The sequence below is a fragment of the Rutilus rutilus genome (assembly GCF_951802725.1).
Source record: "Rutilus rutilus genome assembly, chromosome: 13".
NCBI lineage: Eukaryota > Metazoa > Chordata > Actinopteri > Cypriniformes > Leuciscidae > Rutilus > Rutilus rutilus.
This window is the reverse complement of record NC_140218.1, coordinates 122501-138784: the sequence shown is the minus strand read 5'-3', so window position 1 is coordinate 138784 and position 16284 is coordinate 122501. Positions and strand designations below refer to the sequence as shown.

Below are 16284 nucleotides of genomic sequence, written 5' to 3'. Positions count from 1 at the left end.
TATGTTCATGAACAGGTAAGAGTCAGTTTAGTTTATTTGAGTATGTTCAGTTAAACTTGTGCGAGATCGATTAAAAAGCATACGGAACTAATCGCATACTTTAATCAATCTCGCGGTCATTTGATGTCATCTCGTCATATCGCGGAAGTGGGCGTAACTTGAAGTGAAGTGACGTAACTTGAAGGGGCGTGACTTGTGGCGTGACGTAACTTGAAGGGGCGTAACTTGAAGTGACGTAACTTGAAGGGGCGTGACTTGTGGCGTGACGTAACTTGAAGTGGGCGTAACTTGAAGTGGGCGTAACTTGAAGTCTTGCGGGGTGCAGACAGATACTATTGCCTTTTTCAGCTCCAGATGTACCAGTGAGCTTCTCCCAGGCAGACGAGCCTTGGCATGAACACCCACCTGCCATTCAAGGTAAAAGAGCATTAATTGGTATATGGAGGAAATCAAAAACACATTCATTGTAAACGAGTCACAGCCTAACACAAAGAAATACATTTTTTTTTTCTGTATAATTAATTAGAGAACACATTCTCTATCAACACCCAAGACCATCTACACATCAGGGAAGAATGCAGAGTAAATATTTTTTTAAAGCCAATTTCAGTCATTATTGAGGTATTACTTAAGGTGTACCAGTTTCATGCACTGTCATGTTAACAAATGCGCAACTTACCAACATCACCTTTCTTAGCTCCAGTGAGCTTGTCCTAGCCCCAAGATGCTTGGAGTGATCACTCACCTAACATACAAGGTAAAAAAGCATTAATAAAACAAATAATATTGTTTACAATTGACTCTTCGCAGGGAGTTCGATTGACAGGCGATCTGACTGCATTACACATTGTATTAAAGGGAATATTTTCGAAAAAGCATAATGGGGCACTTTAAAGGGGGGGGGGGGGGTGAAATGCTCATTTTCACTCAATCTCCTGTTAATCTTGAGTACCTATGGAGTAGTATTGCATCCTTCATATCTCCAAAAAGTCTTTAGTTTTATTATATTTATAAAAGACAGATAGGCTGTACTGAGTCTTTCCGGAAAACACAGAGCGACTGGAGGCATGCCGTGCGGGCGGTGTGCTAAAGCTGTGTGCTAACCGAGCTAACAACACAGAGATATTTGAAGCAGTTTTACTCACCGCCTGCGACCGCGAACCTTTATCGTTGTGACTGCTCGATCCTTAAAGGATTTCGGCCGATCGTGGATCTAATGACGTAGACCAGAGTGGAACTCCTTATATGAGCATTTCTCCCGGAAAAGCTTGCCCGTGCACAACCAGACCAGAGGAGGGCGAGACCGCGCACATCAACAGGAACTCAACGGCAGCGCTGCATAGTGTCTCCAAAGTGTGTTTTTTGGATGTGAGGGAAAACTTACCATCATGTTCAGCTTCCCAAAGAACCCAGCGTTAGGAACAGTGAATGCTTAACCCTTGTGATGTAATGATACTTCCTGCTCAGCTACTGTTCGGACGCTCTTGCTTACTGCTCCGCGCTTTGCTCTATCGCTTTTACATTTTATCTCCTATTTTTTCTATTTTTGATTTCCTTTATTTTATTTCCTTTTATCACCTAGTTTTAACTTCAGCAAATCAGCACAGTGCTCATACGACAAAGTTTGGATTACTACAAAAACTGAGAATTCTTTTACCCGACCAGCTTACATACCGGGAAAGGAAAACACAACTGCCTACAAGGATAAGAGAAAATGCCTCTTCTGGAATCTACTTGCTGCACTAACTGCCACAGACTTTTACAAAGGATTGCAGTTCTAGAAACAAAGTTATTTACGGGACCACCAAACCAGACGGAGCACACAACAGAGCTTCGTCATGGACACCCTCAGCATACCGGTGAGTCCCATGAAACTAGTACTCCTCGGCAGGTAGAGAAACAAGCCGATCGACTTACTAATCGATGGCACAAACAGGGAGCTAAACCCAAAGGCACTCGAGACATCAGACTGTCACGAGCATCACATATTACCGCAGTAGCATCCTCTACCCCAGATACAGCTCTGACAAGGATTGCAAACACTGGCCTCCTACCACCGCCTATACATCTTGAGAACAGATTTGAAGTACTAATGAATGTAAATGAGGAATCCACAAATGTGATGAATGTGATCGAACACAGACTGAATGGGCCAGTAGCTAACACTGGTGCTAACTGGCGCTCAAGGTCGAGCAGACAGCGGCACTCAGCTCAGAGCGCAGCCGGGCCCAGGACTCTGATAGTGGGGGACTCCATAATCAGAAACATTAGCAGCAGGGATACAACTACGTGCTGCCTTCCACAAGCAACAACTTCTGATATAAACAGGGAACTTCAGAACATTCTGATGAAACATAAGACTGCTAATCGACTCATCATTCATGTGGGGAAGAATGATATTCATAAAGAGCAGTCAGAACTCCTTAAGAAGGATTTCAATGAACTTTTTGAAACACTTAAAAGACTGAAAGTTGAAACATTCATCAGTGGACCACTACCAGCAAGAGGAACAAACAGGTTTTCACGGTTGCTTGGGCTTAATACATGGCTGCAAAAAACCTGCAATATAAAAGCAGTGAACTTCATTGACAATTTCAATCTTTTCTGGAGTCAACGACAACTGTTTCATCGGGACGGCCATCACCCAAACAAACTTGGTTCAAGAGTGACATATTGGGACAATATCTACTTCTCCCTAAATCATCCTTCTGCGGTTTGTGCCAATCCACTCAATCTGAATGGCACACACACACCTGGACACAGTATGAATGACCACGGGACTTCACATCAGCAGCAAAATGGACATGATAACACCACTCCGCCACAACAACCTCTGCTCACGGACACAATCTCAGCTGAGCCCTGCACACAGAGCTCACCACAGACAGACATATCAGAACTGCTTGAAGATTCAGCACCCAAGGACGACTTCCTGGAAAACAGCCAGGGAAGCCAGGACAGCATATTACAGCCTCCTATAACACCGGAGCAACAGCCCCTTTCACCAGACACTTTCTCCCTCTCGCCTGCAACGCCACTACTGTGCTTCTCACAGAAAATGGAAGAACTGGTGCATGCTGGAACCAGACTATCCCACTCTTTTGCTGCAAGCCCCCAGATACCAACTAAAAAAAGACAGGCACCGCTGCCACCAAAGCCTGCGGGCCCAGCTCGCCCTCCCCCTCCTGTGAGAACTCTTCGGCCTCTGCCACAACGCCAGGGCCCACACCCTCCTCCTTCTGCTCGAGGTGAACCAAAAACAACTGATACCAGCTCTCAGTGATATGTGTCGGGTCCCCGTTTTGATAACAGTAACTTTCTCAAATGTTTACAAAACAAGCGGGAACCCAGTGTGCCTGTATCTTTCTCTATTGCTGTTCTATTACATGATAGAAAGTCTAAGGCCTTCAATAGCCGTGCAGCAAACCCAACTAATCTGGTGCCTATTACACGTCAAACTAATATTGCTGTGGGGAAAAGTAAGTCTGTTAAGTTAGCTCTTTTAAACATTCGCTCACTTAAAAATAAATCACTTCTAGTCAACGACTTAATAACCACAAACAACCTGGATTTTATGCTTCTAAATGAAACCTGGCTAGAAGACAGCTGTAGTGCAACAATCCTCAATGAAGCAGCCCCTCCTAACTTTACTTTTATGAGTGTCTGCAGAGCTGTTAAGAGAGGTGGGGGTCTAGCTGCTCTTTTTAAAGATATCTATCAATGTAAGCAAATATCATTTGGGAATTACCCGTCTTTCGAATATCTGGGTATTGTGTTAAAAGGTGCTCCACGCATTTTACTTATCATTATTTACAGGCCGCCAAAATACTCTCCAGCCTTTGCTGAGGACTTTACAGAACTGTTATCAACAATTACCTCAGAGTTTGACTGTTTTGCCATTGCTGGAGATTTTAACATTCACATCGATAATGCAGAAAACAATATGGCAAAAGAAATCAAAACTGTTTTAAAAACTTTTGATCTGACTCAGCATGTACATGGACCCACACACAATCGTGGACACACTCTAGATTTACTTATCAGTAAGGGTCTAAACATTTCATCGATTGTTATTAAGGATGTAGCACTGTCTGATCATTTCTGTATTTTCTTTGATATATTGATCTCTCCTGCCACTGAAGCTAGATCTGTGTCTGTCAAGAAGAGATGCTTAAATGAGAACACTAGTGTCCTATTTATGAAGGCTATATCCTTAACACCAAGCATATCTGCTGACTCTGTTGATTTTCTCCTTGATTCTTTTAACTCAAAAGTTAAAGGTGTAATTGATGATATTGCTCCTGTTAAAGTCAGGAAGAAGAGTGGCAGACAAAAAGCACCTTGGAGAAACTCAACAGTAGTGCAAAATATGAAAAGACAATGCAGAAAAGCAGAGCGCATGTGGCGGAAGACAAAACTTGTAGTCCATTATAACATCTACAAAGACAGCCTTCATGCTTTCAATATGGAACTAGGCAAAGCTAGACAGACTTTCTTCTCAAATATTATAAACAGCAATTTAAACAACACACGCACTCTTTTTGCTACTGTAGAGAGACTGACAAACCCCCCAAGCCAGATTCCCAGTGAAATGCTCTCAGACAGCAAGTGAGTTTGCTTCTTTCTTCTCTGAGAAAATCAATAATATCAGAAAGGTGATCAGCACATCCTTGAGTTGCACTGGGGTCAGACAGATCAAACCACCTGAGAAAGTAGTTACTATGTCTGATTTCAAAGAAATTGATGGCAAAATTTTGGAAGACACCGTACAGCACCTTAAAACATCAACCTGCGCTCTTGACACACTTCCCACATCGTTTTTCAAAAGTGTGTTAAACAGTTTAGAAGCAGATCTTCTAGTAGTGGTAAATGCTTCACTTCTCTCTGGTAGTTTTCCAAACTCCCTAAAAACTGCAGTTGTCAAGCCCCTCCTGAAAAAGAGCAATCTGGATAAGACCATATTAAGCAACTATAGACCGATCTCAAATCTTCCTTTCATAGGCAAGATCATTGAAAAAGTTGTCTTCAATCAGCTGAACAAATTCTTATGCTCGAATGGATACTTTGACAATTTTCAATCTGGTTTCCGACCGCACCACAGCACAGAGACAGCGCTCATAAAGATAATAAACGATATTCGCTTAAATACTGACTCAGGCAAATTATCAGTGCTGGTACTACTCGACCTCAGTGCTGCATTTGACACTGTCGATCACAACATACTTCTGGACAGGCTGGAAAACTGGGTGGGGCTTTCTGGGATAGTCCTAAAATGGTTCAGGTCATACTTAGATGGGAGAGGTTATTATGTGAGTATAGGAGACCATAAGTCTGAGTGGACATCCATGACATGCGGAGTCCCTCAAGGCTCAATTCTTGCACCACTCCTGTTCAACCTGTATATGCTCCCAATGAGCCAAATAATGAGAAAGAACCAAATTGCTTACCACAGCTATGCAGACGACACACAGCTCTACTTAGCCCTATCGCCTAACGATTACAGCCCCATTGACTCCCTGTGCCAATGCATTGATGAAGTCAACAGTTGGATGTGTCAAAACTTTCTTCAGTTAAACAAAGACAAAACTGAAGTCATTGCGTTTGGAAACAAAGATGAAGTTCTCAAGGTGAACGCATACCTTCACTCTAGGGGTCAAACAACTAAACATCAAGTCAGGAATCTTGGTGTGACACTAGAGTCAGACCTTAGTTTCAGTAGTCATGTCAAAGCAATAACTAAATCAGCATACTATCATCTGAAAAATATTGCAAGAATAAGATGCTTTGTTTCCAGACAAGACTTAGAGAAACTTGTGCATGCTTTCATCACCAGCAGGGTGGATTATTGTAATGGACTCCTCACTGGACTTCCCAAAAAGACCATACAGAACGCTGCCGCCAGGATTCTGAGCAGAACCAGAAAATATGAACATATCACACCAGTCCTCATGTCTTTACACTGGCTCCCAGTTACATTTAGGATTGATTTTAAAGTATTATTACTGGTATATAAATCATTCAATGGCCTAGGACCTCAATACATTGCAGATATGCTCACTGAATATAAACCCAACAGATCACTCAGATCATTAGGATCATATCAGCTAGAATACCAAGGGTTCACTCTTGAAGTAAGCATGGCGAGTCTGCTTTTAGCTATTATGCCAGCCGCAGCTGGAACCAGCTTCCAGAGGAGATCAGACGTGCTCCTACAGTAGTCACATTCAAATCCAGACTCAAAACACATCTGTTTAACTATGCATTTACTGAATGAGCACTGTGCCAATGTTCGTCCGACTGTTTGTACTCTATTTTATTTTGTATTCTTCTAAACTGTTTTAATTATTCTTATTTCTTTTTATTATTTTAATTTCTTCTATGTAAAGCACTTTGAATTGCCATTGTGTATGAAATGTGCTATATAAATAAACTTGCCTTGCCTTGCCTTGTGCATCCTTGAGGACATTTTTGGCTTTTTCAGTTTTGTTTTTTTGATCACTTTGCCTGTGTTAATGCTAACTGCATAAAATTTGGCACGGGTGTGTATTTTTATTGGAATTTTACTATTTCATCATCATTTTCTTTAAAAAATCTATTTTGCACTAGTTACACAAAATACTTCCTCTTAGGACCTTAAGGACAAAAATGTCCCCATTGAAACCCATTAAAACTGCATTTTTTAATCCCTGTGCCGTTTAACTATAAAATGATGCAATCTTTTTTAATAGGCTTTCATTCTGTTGGCAAGGCTTCAAAATTGACATTTTTACCATTTTTTATCAGATGGTGCCATTTTTTCAGGTTAGGCCTATAAAGCAAATACTCGCTTTATTCCTGTTTTCTGCTTCGGCATATTATAGAGCCAACTGGATAAATTATGCAGCGATAATTGTGTGGGTTTGTTGGTATGGATGTCTAAGTGTGGTTGGTATGTGTGTTATAAAAAAAAAAATGTGTTTGTGTGCATGTGTGTGCTTGTAATATTTGAGAGAGAAAAACTCAACTGCAAATCGAAAATCCAATCATTGTGTTCACCAGTGGAGTTTTGCTGGCATCCAATGGGGAAAGTCTGGTACTGCGCCCAAACAAAATCTTACTGAAAGCTCATTTTTTGAGATATCATCCTCAAATTCGGAACACAACCTGTTTAGATTTATGGCTTTGAATTTATATCAGTTTTAGAGTTCCAAATGTTTCATAAAAGATATATTTTATATAAAATATTGATTATAATGTTCATAAATATTTTTCATAAACTTAAACTTCTATAAAAAAAAAATTGGTTGCACGTTTTTCACTTTTTTCACTTCAACAACAATCTGCCAAGGGTCTTCTTTAAAATGAGACCAAACTTAAGTATTTGCTCCCAAGCATAACATTTTTATGAGAGTTTTTTGACTTGGACATTTTTGTCCCTTTTGGACCTATGAGTAAGTTTTTGTTTTTTTGTTAATGTTAACTGCATGAATTTTGAGCTATTATAGAGCCAGTTGGATAAATTATGCAATGATAATTGTGTGGGTGTGTTGGTATGGATGTCAGAGTGTGGTTGGTATGTGTGTTATAAAAAAAAAAGGTGTTTGTGTGCATGTGTGTGTTTGTAGTATTGAGAGAGAAAAACTCAACTGCAAATAATCTGTGTTCACCAGAGGAGTTTTGCTGGGATCCAGTGGGGACAGTTTGGTACTGCGCCCAAACAAAATATTACTGAAAGCTCATTTTTTGAGATATCAACCTCAAATTTGGAACACAACTTATTTAGATTTATGGCTTTGATTTTCTAGCCGTTTTAGAGTTCAACTTGTTTCATAAAATATATATTTTATATAAAATAATATTCATAAATAATTTTCATAAACTTAAACCTATATAACTTTTTTTTGGATTTACTTATAAAAAAAAATGAACTTCAGCAATAATCTGGCAAGGGTATTCTTTAAAATGATACCAAAGTTAAGTCTGTGCTCCCAAGCTTCAACTTTTTATGACCGTTTTTTGACATGGACATTTTTGTCCTCTTTGGACCTATGAGTAACTTTTTTAAATTGATGCACAAGGGTTAAGGATCGAGCAGTCACAATGATAAAGGTTTGCAGTCACAGTCGGTGAGTAAGAAACTCATTCAAATGTCTCTGTGTTGTTGTTAGCTATCAGCGCTATCAGCTATTAGCTTCGCCCACACGGCCCGCCTCCAGACCCTCGTTTTTTTAGGTACAGCCTATTCTTTTATAAATATAATAAAACTAAAGACTTTTTGGAGATATGAAGGATGCAATACTACTCTTCTATAGGTACTCAAGATTAACAGGAGATTGAGTGAAAATGAGCACACAGAGCCATACTCGAAAAAAACTTTCCGAAACTTGTGACAAACCGGAAGGACAATTTTTGGCACAGAAATACTCCTTCAAACGTACAATTTAATTTTTGAAACTTTGTCCATGTTTAGCATGGGAATCCAACTCTTTAACAGTGTAAAAAACTCAGTATGCATGAAACAGCTTTTCACCCCCCCTTTAAATATGATCTGAGAATCTACAGAGGTTTGGAAATTTGAGTCTGGAAAAGTATGGAATATGTGTAGGAACCCTGTTTAGAGATGTGTGTGCTTGCAGGTGCTTCTGGTGTGAGGCGATGGAGTTCCATCTCTGATCAATGTACACGTACGTTAAATTGAAGTTCTAAATTTGTAAAATTATACATTTTTAAGTTTAATAAAGATACTCTCCCAGATAAACCTACTGTATTGCAGCTGTTGAGAGGATGATAGTTCATTACATGGACATGAAGATGAATCACCTGACTTCAGTGGTCCAGTCCCTTGCAGGCCAATGTTCCAATGCTAGTGGTGGACAGTGAGGATGATGTCTTTCCTCTCACATCCATGGAAGATCTAGACAATCTGGAAAGACAATTATAAAACATGTAAACATCTCTTAGCTCTCTGACTGAAATATGATTTTCTCGGTTGACGTTATTGTTTAATAACGAAGAAAAAGCGTAACTTTTGAAAGGTCACATGTCCTTCAGAAATTATTCTATGCTCATTTGCTGGTTATTGTCAGTTGAAAACAGTTATGTAAAAAATGTTCGGATTGTTTGATGAATAGAAAGTTTGAAATAGGGCGTCACCACTTTTGATCAAGCCTATAAAACTCGTCAAATCTCCGCGAATCACAACAAGCGTATCAGTGAGAACCAGGGCCGTTTGAAGGAATTTGGGGGCCCCAAGCAAAATGGACATGGAGGCCCCTCCCCCAAAAAAACATATTATATTATGTAACCATATTCCGTCCGTTCGAAAAAAAAAGTTGCACTAACTGTTTGTTACAAGCAGCATTTGCCGTCAGGCAGGTAGCTAACATAAATATATTTTTTCTAGCCTACCTGCTGCAAAATTACACCATTTGTACAAGACAAGTGGAGCTATTTTATCCAGTATAATTTATCACTTACCACTATATTTAGGGGTGTAACAAAATTCACGGTTTGGTTCAATACGATACTCATGTGTTACGGTTTGGTATGTTTTCGATACAGCAAAAAGAAAGAAATGCCAATTTCCTTGATTTATTTATTTTTCTTCTTTTTTTTTTAATTAAAACTAGCATAATAAAATATGATTTATTTTACTTTGAGCAATTCTGGAGCTATAATTGACTCTTCTTAGGAGCATATAAAACAAAACAGCTCCTTGGAAAAAATTAAATGTAATTGTATTTATGTATTGTAGTAGTTATAAACAAATGTTTATTTTAGTTAAGATTAACATTTGCATTGTATAATGTCAAAATAAAACCAACGTAATGTTAAGGCATTATAGCCTACTATTCCTGCCAAACTATGTGAATGTTTCTCACCAGATCTCGCAGCGATGTTATTACTTCCGTGGTGAATTCAAATGCTTTCTTTACTGGATCTCTTATTAGTGCTGTGTAGTAACAGTGTCGCATGATCACGATCGGCTCGCGCTGCACTGGTCCAAACTGATAAACAACGGTCCGTCAACACACAATAATAACGAGTAGCTCAGTTTCGTTCCGCTTACACTACGTTTGCCATTTGATGTTGGGCAATGTTGTGGTCGCGCCGGCGTCTCTACATTATGAGCGCGCTTGCCACGCGCAACGCGCCTACATTTGAAATAACGAAATTTTGGTCGGCAGGAAAAAGATCCAACGAACCGATCGGTTTGAAAATGCGTACCGAACACCGAACCGAAAGCCTCGTACCGAACGGTTCAATACGAATACGTGTATCGATACACCCCTACTTACCACTATCTTGTTTTTTCTTAGCCTCCTCTTCCTTTCTCTTCATTATTTTCTGGCTTCCTGAAGCATAATTCCGGTTCATGATGACTGCCGAGGAGTTTTTGTATTTTGCCGGCAGCAGAGATCACGTGATTGGCTGGCTGCTGTCAGCGACTACTGAGGGGGGCCCCCTTGAGGGGGATCCCGATAACAGTGTCATTGCACTTTACTGCATTGACTATCAAAGGGGCGCTCACACAGTTTGTCGTTGCATTTTATTCTTAACCAGTCGTTGTCTTGGGGCCCCAGGCCAGCTCGGGGCCCCAAGCAATTGCTTGGTTTGCCTGCCTTGTCGCGACGGGCCTGGTGAGAACACTTGTTCAAATAGTGCACACACTCAAACCTGACTGCACATCACATTTTTGACTATTGATTCTGCTTATATTCGTAAGGACCAGTCAACGGGACATAAATTAATTCTTAAAGGGTAACTAAACCCCTGGTCTGAGCCTGACTCCACCCACTGGAAATATTTGAAAAATGCTGGAAAAGTGGGCAGAGCCCAGTGGAGAGGGGGCGTCTGAGACGCATCTCTCTGCAGGCAAGGGCGTGGTTAGCTGGTACCCTCTGACATCAGAGTGTACCACAACGTCCAATAGGAAAATTCAACTGCAGTAGCCACCGTTCAACCTGAAGAGGGCAGCACTCAGACGTTTTTACACCATATTTAGTAAAATTAAAATACTTTAAACACAAATGTCAAAAAAATTACTTGAATCAATGAACAGCACTAACAAAGCCCCATTCTTACAGATCATTAACTAAAAAAAGTTGGTTTAGGGTTTAGTTACCCTTTAAAGGGTGGGACTTTATGGGACATTTGCACAAAAAGAATAAATAACTTACCGTAGCCTATTTTATAAGTCGTTCCGGAGTTGCATAGTCAAAAAATGGGCGAGGAAGAAAAAACATAATATATAAAAAAAAAAAAAAAAAAAAAAATTTATTATATTATATAATATAATTTTTCACAAATATATATATATATATATATGTAGAAAATTATTTCACAAAAATATATAATATATATATAGAAATTTATTTCACAAAAAAAAAAAAAATTGTTACAGACAGTTCTCCGCTACGGACGTGCAGCGCTAAGCGCCACTAAACGAATGTTTTGAAACTTTCACAGAGACCTCAAACTGAAAGCACAAAGCCTGTCTTTAAATTTAATTACGTTTTGTATTTAATTGTATCTTAATTTTAATCGATGTGTCATCGACCAATTGTCTGGGTTTAAATAAGAAATATAGGCTATTCGAAAATAGATAATCAGGACACGGAGGCGCTGGCGAACCTGGAGCTCGTCTCATAATGAACCGAAACTCAGCGTAGGCCTATAAGGTAGCCTCACAGACCTGAGACATATAAATAGCTTGAAATGTCTTCTTTTAAGCAGAACAATTCAAAACGAAAGAAAACAGACTGCGCTGCTTATTTAATTCGTATGAAATGTGCATTTCTCTCTGATGGCGCAGCGAGTCGAGTCATCAACTTCATCTGTCTAGCCGACACTGACATAAAAATAACTGTTTTATTAGTAAACAATTAAAATGTCTCCTGCTATATTGAACATATTTGCCTGTTCCTTACAAAACACTAACAGTGGGGTTTTTGACTTTTTTTTTTTTGAGCAGCTACGGACAAATTCTTTCGACACACACACGTAACACTCTGCGCTTATGTTTTAAAAACATAATTTAACATAAATAACAATTTTTAAATGGCCCACTTAAAGTGTTTTTTACAAATAAATGACTAAATGCTAAAAATGAATACATTTTAATGAACAAACACAGCACCCCCACTTTCCGCGTCCCAGGCACTGAAGAGTAAATTATGCTGAAAATTCAACTTTGTCATCACAGGAATAAATTTACATTTTAAATATAGCCTATTCAAACAGAAAACAGTTATTTTATATTGTCATAATATTTCACAATATTACTAGGTTATTTTATTTTTTATTTTTAACCAAATAAATGCAGCCTTGGTGAGCAGAAGAGACTTATTTTAAAAACATAAAAAATCTTTTTTTATGTTTGTGTGTTGCAAACATATTTTATGCATTGCTTTTTATATATAGCCTATCCTTGCCCAAACTCATAGAAACCAGTGAAATAAAATCTATTTTGCGGATTAAATAAACTGTAAGGTTTAAAAAAATAAGTTTTATTTGTTAAATTGATTTTGTTTTACCTTTTTAACACACAGGAGCAGCGATGAAGAATCCTGTCCTTCCGTCGCCGACAGAAGCAGAGGCTGAAAAGCACGTTAAAGATTATCTTCGATTGGCTCCAGGGAGAATGCCCTCTTAAAGCCATTGTGTTCTTATTCTATCCATGATTGTTTGTTCGAGAATTTTAAAGTACAATATATAAGAAATTAAAGGTTGTTTTCATACACTAATAAAAACATTTAAATCATAGATAACTGTTGTGTGCTTTCGTTCTGAGTGTAAAATACTTGGGTTTAGTTATATCATGTATCTACATAATTCGTGTAGCTGTAGTTTTTATCAATAAATGCTAGGGAACGTCAAAAATGTCTAATTAAAAACGACATCTATGCTACATAAATCAGATGTCTAACAGACATAATATTCTAATAATAAACGTCTCTGATATGTCCAATGGATGTCATTTGAACATCTGACAAGGACGTCTATGCGACGTTTTCCAGATGAGCAAACGCCCTTAGAATTACGTCTTCCAGATGATAATGACGACGTCACACAGATGCCTGCGCGATGTGCGTGTGCTATCTGGGTAAGATTAACTTCGTTCAACTATTACCTGTTTGAAATAAATAATCCATAAAACAAAACGAGCAGGTGCTGGTCGCCCCGCCCACGCTATGGTATCGTACAGTAAATATTCATGGTAGCTCCACCCATTGGAACCAAATATTTCAGGAACCGAATATATTGTAACACCGGCCACGGACACACACACACACCGAGAAGGAGCAGTACGGCCATAGATATCAAACGCTAGATGTCTTATGGCGCAGTTACTTCCGGCATCACCATTCGGCCATCTTGTCATATTAAAGATATTAATAAAAATTATGTTATTTCAGCCAGCGCACATACCTGTATTTTCTTCCTGTTTTCGGTGGAAGGCCATAGTAGTCGATTGTCGAGTTCACGCGCGTGATCATAGGTACTAAACCTATGCGCGTGAACTCGACAATCGATTACTATGGCCTTCCACCGAAAACAGGATGTAAACAAAGGCATGAGCGCTGGCTGAATTAACTTCATTTTTATTAATATCTTTCACATCTACTGCAGTCAGATCCACCCGTGTTCACTCGGAGAAATAAGGATTTAAGTGTTTTACTTCCTGCTTATTATGACGTAAAAATCATCATTTTGCGTCATAATAAGCAGGAAGTCACATTTCATTGAAAAGTGTAGAGACTACAGACACTCGTTCCTCATCTTTCCCAGGGGGCGGGAACCGCTCACGCTACAGGCCTATTACAGATCAGTGGGTGGGACTTGACTTTCTGAAAACTAAAAGCAATATCCTCCATCTTGTTTGGAAGCTAAGCTAACAGGCGCTGTGGAGACAGATGTAAAGTTATGACAATAGCGGAGGAGAGTGCTCAATATGATATAGAGGAAGAGGATTTCAGAAGTCTGATGCTTGAATCAGGTGTTTGTGGCTACCTTTACAAGCCGCATTATAGCGAAGAGCAGCCGAGGCAGAAGACCTGCCTGCCGCGGACGAGGAGCCCGGACTGGCTCGGGTTAGGGCGGACTGGTGGCGCCGGTGATCTCACTATGCAACTACGAACCGCTACGAACACAGAGATAGAGTCCGACTGTGGCAAAGAATTTCAACAATGACAACTTCTCCTGGATGAAATCTCTGAATCAGACGAGGACACGGACGTTTGTGTTGTGAATCAGACGAGGACACGGACGTTTGTGTTGTGAATCAGACGAGGACACGGACGTTTGTGTTGTGAATCAGACGAGGACACGGACGTTTGTGTTGTGAATCAGACGAGGACACGGACGTTTGTGTTGTGAATCAGACGAGGACACGGACGTTTGTGTTGTGAACTATCCTAGTTTCGCACCGCATCTGACTGAACATCCAGGTAACGTTACAATGCAATAATTCACCACTTCGAAAGAAATACAAATGAAGAGTAATTCACTAATGAGTTCGCCAAATAACTAGACATTTTGTGTGAAATTAATTTCAAGCTCTGGTGGTAGCTAGCCTTGTAGACGGAAGAGTTATTTCTCTTAGGCAGATATGCGCTTTCTGGATTAGTGGGAGTGGCTTGCGCAGCTGTGCAATGTGGTGCATTGTGGGAGTTGGTGTCTTTCATACAAATGCGTCCTGAAGTTACTTTCTTTCTTTCCTCGGCCAAGAAGGCACCAAATTCAAAATTAATTTTACATTTCGACTACATATATGACCCACTTTCAATAAAGATCAATGTTCCCATGGGTGAAGTGTCCCTTTAATGTAAGGTGAATGATCAGCACGCACACAAATCCTCTTATCTCGCTGAAATCTGGACGGATTTACAAACGGTTTGGTTTCTTACAAACGTTATTAACGTGGCTATAATTCTGAATGCTTGAACATGTATGTTATAATTATTCATATGTATGCAGTGTATGTATGCAGTGTCGTAACTACATCTCTGACATTTGGCTACTGCGAAGATCGCGAGACAGCATCATCAACATCATCTTTGCAGTCGACACGACACTGATACAGGAAACACTTGTTTATTAATAAACAATTAAAATCTCCTTTCTATATTTAACATTATTTATAACCATTACTTTTGCCGGTTCTTTGCGACAGCTTTTACATGTTAGCCTAAGTTACATGAACGCGTGAACTGAACTGAGCTCGTCACAGCTGGACTGCCTGTTATGATGTCAAGGTCATTTTTAATGTTCATAAATTCAATTAGTTAACTAACTGTTACCTTTATCTTACGTTAATCAGCACCTGGCATATCTAAAACCTTCTAGATTTCTAGCCATTCCACCACTTTTCTATTCTAACTGCCAACTAATGAGAAGGATGGCGGGTTTGATAAGCTATCGTTAGTCTATTGACACTATGAACGTTTATTACTCAAAGTCATCATCCTTTTATTTTTAATATAATTATGTTTTGGGATAGGGAGCATTTGTGTGTGAGACTGTGTTCGTTACCTGTTGCCCCTTGGTGACTGATGTCGACGTCCGTCTTGCAGACGGTGCAGAACGCATGATGAGGTAGCCTGGACATCTGGAGGCAAGGCCATCTCTCACGATAGCGGTCTAAAAATCTTTGTGTTTTCCGAACCTTTTTTTGTGGCGGTTCAGCCATGGCATGAAAGCCTAGGTATCTTATCCATATAGATGATCTTATCCGGCTAGTCTGGCTTGCTTGAGGCACTGAATTGAATTGAGCGCGAAGCATAATAGGAGGGGCAGATGGGCGGCGGGTTAACATGCAGCGCTCTGATTGGCCGAAAGCTTTTCACTCCACTTAAACGCTGTGGCTCATTGGCAGAAACAGCGTCATAGATTGCATAGAAACTGAAATCGGCGAAATGCGAGAAGCAACAAAATGCACCTAGAGAGCAGCGAATCGTACAGGCGTACTTATGGGTCAAAATGCGTGCCGAGTACGAAAAATGCGTACATGTTGGCAGGTATGCACACACACAGAGACACACACACAGACACACACACAGAGAGAGACACACAGACACACACACAGACAGACACACAGACACACACACACACAGACACACACACAGAGAGAGACACACAGACACACACACACACACACACACACAGACACACACACAGAGAGAGACACACAGACACACACACACACAGACACACAGACAGACACACAGAGAGAGACACACAGACACACACACACACAGACACACACACAGAGAGAGACACACACACAGAGAGAGACACACAGAC

General features: G+C 39.9%; 1 long non-coding RNA gene across 1 annotated transcript in view; it reads right to left on the bottom strand.

Annotated features, from left to right (window-relative positions):
• Positions 1 to 288: 288 nt before the first annotated feature.
• Positions 289 to 16284, bottom strand: part of LOC311301871 — a 24984-nt gene continuing 8988 nt past the window's right edge. Inside the window, exons 2-3 of the long non-coding RNA XR_014629518.1 lie at positions 680 to 745; positions 289 to 405 (exon numbers count right to left, since the gene is read on the bottom strand). This is a non-coding gene — a long non-coding RNA (uncharacterized lncRNA). The remainder of the gene's footprint in view (positions 406 to 679; positions 746 to 16284) is intronic.